Here is a 12699-nt window from a genome sequence, read left to right on the forward strand (position 1 = left end):
GGCATGACTTATTTTTGAGAAACCCATGCTGGGTCTTAGTAATCACAACTTCCTTTTCTAAATGCTCACAGACCGACTGCTGAATTATCTGTTCTAGGACCTTCCCTGGTATTGATGTCAATCTCACCAGCTGGTAGTTACTTGGGTCTTCCTTTTTCCACTTTTTGAAGATAGGGACAACATTTGCCCACCTACAGTCTGTAGGGACCTCACCTGTTCTCCAGGGTTTCTCAAAGATAATAGACAAAGTCTTTGAAATTACATCCACAAGCTCCTTTAGTACCCTTGGATGCAGCTCATCAGGCCCTGGAGATTTGAATTCATTTAAAGTAGCAAGGTGTTTGCTTACTACCTCTTTTCCCATCTTGGGCTGCAGCTCCCTCCTTACATCATTTATACTGTTATCACCAGGTTGGGCATTGTTTTCCTTTTGGATGAAGACAGAGGCAAAGTAGGTGCTGAGTAGTTCTGCCTTCTCCCTGTCAGGCATTAGCATTTCCCTGTCTCATTCACGCAGAACACCCAACACGTGCTTCTTCTTCGTCTTACTGCAGACATAGCCAAAGAAACCCTTTTTATTATTTATAAGCTGTCTTGCGAGCCTGAGCTTATTCTGACCTTTAGCCAGCCTGACTTCCCCTCTGCAACTGTTGGCTACTTGTGTATACTCCTCCTTTGTGATTTCCCCTTTCTTCCATTTCTTATACATGCTCTTCTTAACTCTCAGCTCATCTGTAATGTAGCAAATGTAAAAGAAAAGTCTGAGGTCTTTACATCAAATATGATTTTTGTCAACAGTTCTTACACATCTTGATGACAGATAATCTGTTGGTTTGTACTCATGGGAGACCCATCAATAGGGGAGTAAAACTCCATATGATCTATTATCAGTAAGTAAATATGGGCAATGTACTCAGTGTATACACTTTGAAATTAATGGCGAAATCGACTGAGTTTCTTTTTAGTTAGTCTTTCCTGTTCTTACTCTGTCATTGGAGCTGTCACACCACTAATTGTTACTGAAAATGGCTATAAGAAAGCAGTTTACAAAAATTAATGACAAATTTGTTAGTAATTTAAAATTTATGACAAATTTGCTAATAATTAACAATACCTTGCCCATGAGATGCCCACACAAATCTCTGAAGTTCCACTGGTGGCAGAAAACTTTTCTACTCTTACTGAAATAATCCATGCACAATAAATGAAAGAAACTCATTTTTCCATCAATGAAATCCTGCAATAAAAAGTAAAAACACCTGTATTTAAAAATCCTTTAATTCTGAACACTTACCCATATTTTGATGTATGGTTATTGATCAGTTAATAAATAAATAATCTGTGTTGCGCTTTGAAAATTCTAAATAGAAACCTTGAAAATACTTTAATCTTTATTGATTATTCATTGTACATATATATTTTTAGTGATTGTTATTTTTATTGGGTTCTGTTTGCTTTTTTATTCTTCTGGATTTCTGTTATCCCGTTAGGTTTGCATCAGCAACTTGTTTCATGTCCCTTTTCCAATTCAACTTGCCTCATTAATTAATCTTCACAAGTTTCCTGTTTGTAGTTCTTAGAGGTTTGAATAAAATAAGTTAAAGAGAAGTGTGTTGGTTCTAAAAAACAATCCCAAAAGGATAAAATTAAAGGGACAAAGCTGACACATGTTTAATGTTTCGTTTGCTACTTAATGTAGTGATCTTAGGTTTCCTTTGCTACTACGACTAGTTTATCTTTTCTTGTCTCCTCTTTTTAAAGTAAAAAAGCACTTGAGGGCCAAATTTTTAGTCTTCTAGTAGAATATGCTTATTGTAACAAGAATTGAAGACCACATTCCGTGTGCCAGTATTTTAATGTAAAGCATTTGGCATCTGTCAGCATAATATCCTGCCTTTATCACCTCATTGAATTTGCTAGAGGAATGCTGATAGTAATTTGCACAGCATCATTTAATCTCCTTTGTCAAATTATGAAGTTGTTATTGATTTCAAGCTGCTGGTTAGCTTCACAGAGTTCTTTGCATCTTATTGTTTTTCCTAGGGATTTTCATGCTATGTTACTTTTTGCTGGAGCTGTCAATTAGGAATAGATGTCTTGAACAGTAGGGAACAAATACATTCTCTTTAGAGCTCACAATCTGCACTGTTTTTCAAACAGAAAGTTGTCTTAACCTAGGGTGTAATTAAATAGTGGTTATAACCAGAACTACTTAGTAAAGTAAAACATGCAGAATTATCTTAAGTTGTTCATAAAAGGTAAAGGACCCCTGACAGTTAAGTCCAGTTGCGAACGACTCTGGGGTTGTGGCGCTCATGTTGCTTTACTGGCCGAGGGAGCTGGCGTTTGTCCACAGACAGTTTTTGCGGGTCATGTGGCCAGCATGACTTAGCTGCTTCTGGCGAAACCAGAGCAGCGCACGGAAACGCCGTTTACCTTCCCACCTATTTATCTACTTGCACTTCGACGTGCTTTCGAACTGCTAGGTTGGCAGGAGCTGGGACTGAGCAACAGGAGCTCACTCCGTCGTGGGGATTTGAGCCCCCAACCTTCCTATCAGCAAGTCGTAGGCTCAGTGGTTTAGACCACAGCACCTCTCTCAAGTTGTTCATACCTTTGGGTAAAATGGCTGGTGTGGATAAAATGACTTATTTCAAGGACAGCATCTCTGTTGCCTTTGCAATTTTGCCTTTTAGGTTTAGGACAGTGGTTTTCAACCAGAGTGGCATGGCACCCTGGGGTGTTTTGAATGATGGTCAGGGGTGCTGCGGACAACAGTGGCCTCTGTCCTCCTTTCCTTCCCTCCCTTCTCTGATGCCCTCTTGCATCTTTACCTCCCAAAGGCTTGTGTGGCTGTTGGTTGCACCAGCCCTGGCTACAAGCTTCACAGGCAAATGGCGCCTCTGGGGCTGGCCAGGGGGCAAGGAGTAAGCAAGCAGGCAGGCGAGGGATCCCAGCCAGTCAGTCCACTAACCCTTACTGTCGGGAATAGACAGACAAGTCCCAGGCCCCTGGGAGGAGTGTGAGGAGGCATCTTTCTTTGGGGGCAGGGGGGCAGCTCAGAAACTAGGGGCAGCAGCAGTGGCTGCCCGGAGGACTCCCAAGGAGAGGGGAGAGGAGATTGAGGGAACACTCCACAAGGGAGGGTGTTCAAAAAAGGGTGAGAGGCTGCCGGCACCGCAGGCAAGGGGTGACATAAGTGGGCTCCTGAACCCCACAGGGATGCCGCAGAAAGAATGTAGTTGGTCAAGGGAGCTGTGGACTAAAAATGGTTGAAAACCTCTGGTTTAAGGCAGTATAATATTTTATTTTAATTGCATACATGCATGTGTAAATGACTTGTACTAATGTTATGCTCTTTGGCTTTGTATTCCACAAAGCTCTCTTACTTGAAAAACACTAGTCATACAATGTAAGAGTAAAATAATGAAGGCTAATTGCTTACAATCTTGGAGTTGGACCCCAGGAACTTTGTGTTTATTGAAGTTTGGTGAAAAGATCTTTGAACTAATTTTTATCAAATCCACAATGTATAATTTGACAAAGAAGGTATTAGATGATTAATTATGGCCTCATTTTTTAGGCCCTAAGATTATAGCTGATGCGGACTTCACATGTCTAATCCCTCACCCAGGCTTCAGGAATTGGAAATAGACCACAGGATCGTCTGCATCTTCTTACCATCTCAGGTGTGAATTTCCACAGTTCAGTCAGGTCCTGCTTACCAAACACAATATGTTCTCTGGAAACTGTTAGGCAAGCATTGCATAACAAGTCCACAATTTCCATTATTTCCTATGGAAATATTTCTAATGTGGCATTTGTCATACAGCTTTCACTGTTTTTTTCAATGGTTTATTCAGCAATAGAGAGACACATGAAAAAAACCTGATTTGTTCGATCTCTCCTGCACCCTGATTCATCCGATCTTGCTCCCACATCCCTCTCCTTCGTTTCTGCCTGAAAATGGCTGCTGCTGACCAGCAAAACATAAACAAACAAGGAAGTAAGGAAGTTGGATTTTTAGATACGTCAATCTGCAGAGTATATAGGGGGTTTGGAGATAATTGTTTACGTGCGGATAAGTGAATTTTCGGATAGCGGGATCTGTGTGTAAAGGCTTATGCTGGTAATATTTACTGGAATTCTGAAACTTCATTGGCTTGAAAATATAGATCAAAAAGTTTGAATGGAATGTCATACAAAATATTCTGACCTTTTGAAATCTGAATTATATAAAAACTGCATTCTCCAGCTCTTGTAACTGAAACCTCACGTTCTTTGAAACACTGCTCTCCTCCATTTCCTATGGTCAGCAGAGGGGTGATGACACACCCTATGTCATCTCATTTAGCTATTTATTAAAAGATCCCCTTTCCTAGTTTATGACCAAGTGCTAATCTAAGTCTTCAGGGATATGACTCCATGCATATTATTTGATCTGTTCATTTTTGTTGGGCATAATGGGCAAAAAAGAACCAATCAGTGTGGGCCTACTGAGTTGAGTAGTAAGCCTTTTCTCTTCTTTTTATTTAACAGGTAGATAATGTTCTGTTAAACCGATGTTGAAATTTGCACTACTTAGATAAAATTATAGGTTCGTTAGCAAAGGGTATATTTAATATTTTGGGTTCTCTGTAGACATTCAGGATGTTTATACAATACAAATCTGTTGCTTGAGATGCGTACATGCTCCTTTTTAAAAAAAAGACACAAAAATTCAAAATATATCCTCCCCACCCGCCCCAGATCTTAATAAAATTATTTTAAAGTCTGTATGCCAGACTAAATGTTATGCTGCCTAGGCTGACATTCCCATTTCTTTGTGAGGAAACAAAGGTGTAGGAATTTTACAAGTGCTTTTGCTTATTCTTGCTTTTAAACTTGCTTTTCAAATGTTGGAATCTTTCTCAGTAAATGAGATCACCCACTGAGTTGAGAAGGTGAGGAGCACTTCTCATGCTTTACAATCGTGTCCTGAATTTCTGCTTAATTTGACTGTTGTATGATTATTGTTTGTAAAAATTGGCTTCTCTGCATTTTAACAGCTTTCGGAATGTTCTTGTTTTGGGAAACCTGGAGAGGCTTAAAGTATGCCTTGGCATGTCAGTGTTTCTGCCTAAGGGAAACATTGCCCTCCAATAGATAACATTGTCTTCAGCTCATAAAGTAGCATTTTACCATTAGCCACCAGGTGATTCTCAAATGTCAGTTAAAAGTGCATGATCATTCCCAGATTTTAGTGGGAGGCTGCAGCTACCATCCTGTTGCAGAAGGAAAGAAATGTTGACCTTTCTTAACTTTTACCTTCATGCCATCAAATGTTTGTGCTTTAATTAGTGGGGCCCCTGAAAAAACAAGACCTTTGGACTTGCAGTATATCTCGCAGAAATGAATGAGAACAAAAGCTACTGAAAATGCTGCTAGGAAGTCTTGATGTTAATTTTGAGTCTGATTTTCCCCATTGACAATAAATGAAAGAAATTGAGAGTTTGATCTGAGCTCCTGTTGTTACAGATTCAGGGTCACAAATCCAGGTAATAATTGACCTTGAAAGAATTAATGTGCCACTCGTGAAGGTACGGTTTAAACCATGCAAAGGCTTAGCAAGAAAGCTTTCTATAATTTGGGGCTGTAAATTGAACAAATGGATAATGTCAGGAAATACTTGGTTTTGAGGTTGTGTTTTCAGGACTGAGACGTTAGTACGCACCATCGTATTCCTGATTAAATCTGTGTAATAAATTAAATGGGTGTGTTAAAGGTACCCCTGCCCGTACGGGCCAGTCGTGTCTGACTCTAGGGTTGTGCGCCCATCTCACTTAAGAGGCCGGGGGCCAGCGCTGTCCGGAGACACTTCCGGGTCACGTGGCCAGCGTGACGAAGCTGCTCTGGCGAGCCAGCACCAGCGCAGCACACGGAAACGCCGTTTACCTTCCCGCTATAAAGCGGTACCTATTTATCTACTTGCACTTAGGGGTGCTTTCAAACTGCTAGGTGGGCAGGAGCTGGGACCGAACGATGGGAGCTCACCCCGCCGCGGGGATTCGAACCGCCGACCATGCGATCGGCAAGTCCTAGGCGCTGAGGTTTTACCCACAGCGCCACCCGCGTCCCATTAAAAATGGGTGTGTTACTGTTCTGCAAATCCTGTCTATTTTGAATATAGGTAGAAGACAAGGTTGCATTACCTGTGAGGTACAATATATTGATTTCCGTGCAACATTGAACTATATTTTACTTTATTGTGAAGGAGCAACATGCTGGTACACATTGCCAGAAAAGTCCTGAGTTGCTCCTACCTCTCTTAGTTTGTTTGAGGGAAACAAATAATGAGCCCTGGTTTGCACATAACATGAAGCCAGCCTCTGGTTTGTTCCCTTTGTGGTGTGGTAGTAGCAAGGGGGAGAAGTGGTTCAGGAACTTCTGAGCAGTGTGTACCAGCACATCACTTCCTCACACTGAACCATAATTTATAATAAAGCAGCTTTTGCCAACTTTGGGGTCCCTTCCAAATCTATGATTCTGTGAACCTTGTTCCCTCCAGATGTTTTGGACTACTATTGTGTTGGCTGCTGCTGATTTGAATTGTAGTTCAAATCTTCTGATGGGCAGCAGGTTTCCTCCACGTTGTCCTCATTTTTGCACAAGGTGAAGACCTTTTTGTTCCCAAGGAATGTAATCAAGCTCCTTGCTGACACTGCTGTTTTGTTAATGTTGTTGTCTCTTATTGTTGTGCCGTATTGTTACCTGCCCCGCACTGCCATTGAGAGGAAGAATGGGATATAAGTATGAATAAATAATAAAACAGAACTGCAGGTCTTTCAGGTTTGGGCAGTTTGAGGTTGTATCTATTGTAGCATTTAAGTCATCATTCTGTGTCCTAGGCAAACCCATGGACTCCAGGAAAAACAAATCATTGCCCCGAAGCTGCTTTCAATTCCAGTAGTGTTTGCTCAAATGAGCCCTGTTGGCACAAATTAGTTAGGCTAGTTTCCAAGTTGTGCTTCTCTAATTCTCTCCCCACCTATAATCCTAGCGTTTTGGAGGCATCTCAGGAAGAATGTGGCATCTTTTAGCTATAAAGAACACTCTTATTACAGTTTGTTTGGCAGACATGCACCAGTTATGCATAGGGGACTGAAGCAGACATTCTTAGTATCATCCTGTGGACTTGAAAGCATATACTGTGATTTTAGGGAAGCTGTTCAGTGTTTACTGAGATTATGATTATCCATTTTTGTGTTCTGTAGGGTACCACCTGAATGGGTCTGATCGGTGTGAAAAGGACCTACAACTTCAGCTTGCAAAGGAGCTGTGAGGAGGTTTGCTGCAGTCAGGTGGGTATAAGTGTGCATCATATTGTGTAATCAGAGTGGGTACAACTGCATTTTTTTTTTTTTTTTTTTTTTTTTGTTAATTGCAAATCTCTCATTTCAGTTGACTTTAAAAAGTTGCAGTTGATGAAAAAATTATCTGGCAAATTGTGAATGTGTAAAAATGGATTTGGAAGGGAAGGATTGTTCTTGCATTTTGTTTGTAATATAATTTGTATCCTATTGAAAATTCGTAAAATGTTCCAAGGAGTTGATATTGTTCACTTCTGTCAAGTTTAAACTAACCAACATTCACTATTGAAATATGTAGATTGTCCAATCTAACATTTTGAAGTCGATACCATTAATTAAATTAGTATTTTTAGTACTAACAATAATGGACTCCCTCAATAATTGCATTTAATATTTACTTATATCCAGATCAGTCCCTGGCCCCCTCAGGTAGAATGCATCTCTACTTTAACTGTCAAAATACAAGAGAATAATGTTCTGCATTTTATTGTTACTAGTTTTTTCTGCATATGTAGAGCAGTCTTTCTCAACCTTGGGCCCCGGATATTGTAGGACTACAACTCCTGTCATCCCTAGCTAGCAAACCAGTGGTCAGGAATGATGGGAGTGGTAGCCTAACAACATCTGGGGAGCCAAAGTTGAGAAAGGCTGACTTAGAGGATCCTCATAAAATGTAGTGTTCTGCATCTAAAGTGTCACTTCTGTGAATAAAAAAGGGGTGGAGAGCCAATGGATGTTCTCAGTTAAGGACGGAAAGGAATAGATTTTCGCCACCTATCATGCTATTCCAGAGGATTTCCCAAACACCCCAAGAAAGTCTTCAAGATACTGCAGTAGGAAAGCAGTGTTGTCAGAAATTCTCTCCTCCTGTTTCCAGTAAAAGCATCCAGTAAATAGAGTTGTGGAGATAAAAGTGGGAAGAAGAACACAATGTACACAGCTTTGAATTCCTGGGAGAAAAGTCACAAGACAAATCTAGAACAATAAGCAACAAATGCATGCACTTTCACAACTCTCAGCAAAATGTATACACACAGAACATTTTGCTAATCTTGATAAACAAAAAATATCCTACAGTCTACAGGAATTTAAACTCGATGCAGCTACAAGGTGCTTAGTTTTTTATGGTTGTATCTGCTGATTCATTTTGTATGTTACGGTTTTGTTTTATGGTTAGTGTTTATTAATAAATAACAGCATAGTGAGGACAAGCAGACCAGTAGTGGTTTTGTGGGGGGGATATGGAAAATCAGGGCAGGGGGCCATGTTGCCATTTTTTCCTCAGTAGAAAGGCAACCCAATTTATTTTACCTCTGAGTAAAGCATACCAAAGTCAGCCAACTGTGCTTTATTCTATAAAGGCAGCTCCCTTAGGGAGTGAATGAAATAATGTGTATGTGAGAAAAATGTTTAAATAAACATGTCCCAGTATCCTTCTCCATCCAGCTTCCCCAACCTTTTCTGCTGCTCTGCAAGGGCCCCCTCCTGAGTCCCAGCTGGGGTTGTCAACATTCCTTCCTCTGCTTAGCAACAGTGATAAAGCACCCTTATCAATTGTGCTGCCTGCAAGTGCCAAAACCTTACCAGTTGTCTCCATCAGGGTAGATTTGATTTCAATCATGATTTAAACCACGATTTAAACCACTAGTCAGTTAGACTTGCTTTAAATCATTTTTTTTTTTTTTTTTACAGAAAGTCTCATTCTTGCTGGTATAATCTTAATATGTACAACCAGAGGAAGGCTTCATTTTTGGAATAATAATTTTTCAGAGTAGTTTTTATGGTTATATAAAAAATGACTGATTTGTTTATACTATTAGAAATACATAGACAGATAATTATGAAATTATTGTGAGGTTTAATAAGTTAACTGTTTTTTAACATGTTTGTTAACTGATGTGGTTAAACATTTTAAACAAAAAAACTTAGACTGAGTTTTAGCACACATGAAAAACTTAAAACAAATCCTTATTTCCTGATGAATAGCCTTTGGACTATAATGTAACTTAAATAGAAGACTATTTTTAGAAAGATTTTTCATCCAGAAGCATTTTATTTTAAAAATCCAATTTAAATTTTTTAAAAAATCTGATTTAAATTAAAAAAACCCTGATTTTTTTTTTTAATTAATTGATTTTTATCCACCCTGGTCTCCATATTTTGTTTCATACCTTTCTTTAGAAATGACCAATTGACTTACCTTTTTTTTAAAAAAAGTGAAAGCCAAGAGGCTGGAACTGCTGCTAGCATTGGGCCCAGTACATGAGTAGCCCCTGAACATCCCTCTTGGTGGCCCTGCTCCTTCTCTTCCTAGATTTTAAAATATGTTGTGGTGTTGGTACCAGTTTTCCCAGCCTGTTGCAAACTGTGATTGCTTGCACCTGAGACTTGCTCACTTAGCGAATTGCTGGAAAAAAACCCCAAAGACTTGTGGGCTACTGTTACTGAGCTCATTTAGAAGAAAGAGAGATAGGGTGGAGGGGGGACACTCAGAGATTTGAGTGAAAATGTGGGATTGCAGCATTTGGGGAGATCTTTGGCTGTTCAAGGAGAGAAGAGAGAGCATACTATGGCACATGCAGAGAAAATGAAAACATTGAGTTAAAATTATAGTAAAAATGCTGTTGATGTGGTGATGCAATATGGACATCAAAGTGGCCCAGTGTGATCTGAGTTGTGTGTCTCTTATGGATGATTGTTTTGCTGCTTCAGAATATAAGAGGGAGATGTTAGGGAAATAATTCCAAACTGATATAGGGAGAATGCTTTGGAGGGCTATCTTCCTATAGCTGGATATTGACCTCATTAAGCAAAATGTAAGAACTTTCGTTCCAAGCATATCTTGAAAATATTCCAGGAATGCCGTATTTCGACTGGTATTCTGTAGCTGGGCCAATTGGAAATGTGGTTTTATTTCATTAAGTTGCTGAGGATAGTTTGTAGCATCCTTAAATAGAAAAAGATAAGAAATAAAAGTTAAATTAAAATAATCAAGTAAAACAAACCATTTAGCAAATAGCAGCATTAAAATCCCAATAGTCTTATTAGCATTATTTATTAATCTGCTAAATGTGCACATTAAATAACAATTTTAAACTGTAGTATCTACCCTGAACTGTTGAGGTGAACTGGTCTGTGCTGCTTTTTAAAAAATCTCCTATTACCCATTTGGACAGATTTAATGCTATCTGTGAGAATTATGTTGTGTCATCGCTACTCCTGGAAATTTATCTCTTAAGCATTATTTCCTTAGGTAGCTTTTAATTTGCAAGTTAGTAGGGAGAGTTATTCATTTAAATCCCTTTATTTCTTTACCTAGCTTCATTCTAGTTTGTAATCCCTTCTCACCTTGGAGTTTGTAATGATGTCTGTGGAGGACTTGCAAAGGAAGTTTTGGTATAGTTTCGGTTTATAGTTTCGATTTCTACTGATTTCAACAGCATTCTCAAGGTGATAACACACTGGTAATTTTTACGCTTGACAAATAAATCCAGCTCAGATTTGGGAAGTCCTTGTTCCATGAAAACATGATGTAAAGAGTTTGTGATCATTGTGGATAACCACTTTACTGAGTACGATGTTGTGATGTAGTGTTCTGTGGTAGGAGCATGAGGTGGATAGGTAGGTACTTTTCTAGGGTTCCAGAAGCAAATATGTCAAAAAGTACACTGAAGATCTGGAAATGCAGATTCTGAGTGGGAATAAATAATTATGTCACCAAGAAACATTGGACTGATTAAACAGACAGACATAATAGAGGAATGTAAGAAAAGCCCTGCTGGATCGGACAATAGGCTCATCTAATCCAGTATTATTTTTCTTATAGAGGCCAAGCAGATGCCTATGGTGAACCCATAAATTGCTGCAAATGTTTGCAATATTAAATGTATGTAATCTTAACTATTTATAGATGTATTCTAAGTCAAGAATTCTGCGTTGAATAGTGAAATCAAGGGGGAAAGGTGGTAGAAAACTTTCCCCATGCAATTATAAAATTCCCAATGTGTTTTCAGTAGTAGGGTTTTTCATACAGGGACAATTTGGTGAACCCACCCATAGGCTGCACTGTAAACTGCTTGTGAACAACTGGAAGATGACTTGTACAGTCATACCTCGGGTTGCGAACATGATCCATGCGGGAGGCATGTTCATAACCCGCAGTGCCGTGTCTGCACACACACATGACGCGATCTGACGCTTAGTCGCAAAGCGTGATTTGGTTTTTCTGCACATGAGCGAGCGCTGAAACCCGGAAGTAACCCGTTCCGGTACTTCCGGGTTCGGCGTGGTCCGTAACGTGAAAAGGTGCAACCTGCAGCATTCGCAACCCGAGGTATGACTGTAGACTTTTGGTTGCAGTCATGATTCATTTAGATATTTTACCCCTTGGATTTAACTTGTTGCTTCTGCATTTTAGCCTTTTCTATCACTGCTCATAAATTAGAAGCAGACAACAGAATTTGCTATAGATAATAAGATTACAAAGGCAAATATTTCAGCTCACAGTTTGGCATTCCAGTAGATGAATGTTGCAGGTTGAAATACGTTGTGGCATATTTCTTCTAAGATCGAAGGCAGATCTCTTGTCTGTCTTCTAGTCCAGGTGCTCTGAATGCTAAAAAAACTGATAAAAATGCCGTCTTTGTTGCAGCATGGAATGGGCTTAACAGAGACTAACTCTTAATCTTCCTCAAATGTTTAATGTTTACATTGTGGAATTGGAGTTAGGTGCCATAGAAGTGGTTGGGAATAAAAGTGTGTGTCTTTTGAAGTACTAATTTCTCATGAATTGAACACATAGGTGATGTAGCACGGCATGATTGTACTTGAATCAGACCATAGTGCTGTATTTTCATTACGTCTTTCATCTCACAGTAGATACGAGCAAGCTTTGTTGAACAACACAAACCATTTATTTATTTATCAATTGCCTGTCAAGACAAAAAGCCCTAAGTGTATTCTTAAAATATAAAAATCTTAACTTAGAAACTTTAAAACTATTTCATAGCAGATTTAATAAAACCATATTTAAAAAAAAAAACACAGAATGGAAGAATTACCTTTAAAATAATTCAAAAGCTATGTGGAACAACAATGAAAAATTTTAATGACCTGCTTAAAAACAAACAAAGATGAAGCTGGTCTAGATTTATGGTCAGGGTCTCACTACAGAAAAGGCCCTGCTCCATCATATCTGCTCCCTGCTTTGCCTTTTGCTGTTTGTAGCAAGCAATGTTAACAAGTCTAGCTGTGACTCTTGCCGGTCTTGGCTTATCTGCTGCAATCTCTTGGGTTCACTATCATTTTGTTGCATAGCCAACATATAAAATAAGCTGTTATAAAATACTAT

General features: G+C 39.1%; 1 protein-coding gene across 25 annotated transcripts in view; it reads left to right on the forward strand.

The window, feature by feature from the left end:
* The window catches only part of PTPRF (protein tyrosine phosphatase receptor type F), a 457928-nt gene that overhangs the window by 57333 nt on the left and 387896 nt on the right, over positions 1-12699 (forward strand). For all 25 annotated transcript variants that reach the window (XM_083446024.1, XM_083446033.1, XM_083446017.1 and 22 more), the window contains exon 2: positions 7254-7340. The gene's annotated coding sequence lies outside the window, so the exon portion shown is untranslated. The remainder of the gene's footprint in view (positions 1-7253; positions 7341-12699) is intronic.

The sequence above is a fragment of the Podarcis tiliguerta genome (assembly GCF_965153285.1).
Source record: "Podarcis tiliguerta genome assembly, chromosome: 6".
Taxonomy (NCBI): domain Eukaryota; kingdom Metazoa; phylum Chordata; class Lepidosauria; order Squamata; family Lacertidae; genus Podarcis; species Podarcis tiliguerta.